We start from the raw sequence: 1,509 nt of genomic DNA, 5'->3' as shown, positions 1-1,509 counted from the left end.
AGACCTCTCTATTTGTTCCCTAGTACATGTCAGTATGTTGGATCCACATCTTGACGCATCGAGTTGAAGCCTGATCTCGCTCTCTATCTCCTATGGAGATATAAACAATACCTGCGTTCGATTTTTTTATTTTCCATGCAAAGACCCTCCCTGGCTACACGGTCATTGTCTACCACCTGTTTTATTTTCTCCATTAAATCATCTTGTGGTTCTAACTGTGGCCTCTGTGCTCCCTCTACACATCAGTGGAAGCTCCTTGGGTCAGCAGCCCAATGCCCTCACAGTGCCTGGCACACAACAGTTTAATGCTTAGTGGGTGAGTAATAGGCTAGGAACTAGAATCTTGGCCCAGAGCCCAGGGGACTTGGCCTTGTCATCACTGTCACCTTTCTGCTCATCCACTGACCTGGAGTGAAAAGTTCCTGAAGGAAATTCATTCTTGACAAGACAGTGACTCCTGGGAATCCTACCAACCTTGACTTGGCTGCTTACTTCATCCGAGGTGCCCCAAACCAGATCTCAGTTGTTGCTAGGGGAGGGCCAGTGGAGACCCACAGAGTTGCATTCTGATCCACATACTGTTGCTTATAGCTGTGTGATCTGGGGCCAGTTGTCTAACACTTCTGTGCTTTATCTTCTTCATCTGCAAAATCAGAATAGGCACAAAGGATTAATTATCTGCCAACAACAGTAAAAAACAAAAAACAAATCCACTGCCATTACAGCCACCCTCTAGAGCAGCTCTCTTCAGGAATGCATCTACAGATGTAGTCCTTAGGGTTTCCCAGACCATAAATCTTTTCCAAACTGGACAGCTTCATCTTTCTCCCTCGGAGCAACCTAATGGTTAGCAATCTATCGCTTAACTCACGATGACACCAGGGTGCTTTACACTCAACTAACACTTGTTAAATGAAAGGATGGGGTGATGTGCTTGATAAATTTTATAGCCAAATGCATTACCATGTTGTGTACCACTAAGAAAAAGAAAAGAAAATGTTGCCAAGTAAACCATGATTCATTGCTTTTACACCACCTGAAATTTCTATTTTATGCTTTCTTTATGAGGACATAGATTGTTATCAAAGATCACTGTTAAGCTTACATAAAGAGAAAACATTCATGGAAATGGATAGGTTAAGATTTCTTTGGGTCAGAGTGTTTGACTGTCTCAGACCAAACAAGGTCTGCTGTCCACATCCTTATTTCCTCCCCTCACCCCCACCGACAGCCTCAACCTCCAGTCTACCTCTGGAAAAGTCCCTTCTTATCCTTCCCCCCAGCAGGCTTCAAGGCTGCCCCTTTCTGAAAGGTGTAATATAATCATCAGAACTGGAGCTAAAAGAACCTTTAAAAGTCATAGAGCAAGTGGTGCCTCTGCAAAGACTAGGTGGCTTGAGAGGGCCATAGCTCCAGCACCCACCCTTGGCTGTAGCAAACCTTCTGAGTCACTTAGGGACCAGGGAGAGCGGGGCCCACAGCCGGCGGAACCCCATATGAATTGACCAC

This window comes from Echinops telfairi, unplaced genomic scaffold (genome assembly GCF_000313985.2).
Source record: "Echinops telfairi isolate 266 unplaced genomic scaffold, ASM31398v2 ScPeMD7_1;HRSCAF=3_0, whole genome shotgun sequence".
NCBI classification, from domain to species: Eukaryota; Metazoa; Chordata; class Mammalia; order Afrosoricida; family Tenrecidae; genus Echinops; species Echinops telfairi.
Note: the sequence above shows the minus strand (reverse complement) of the source record.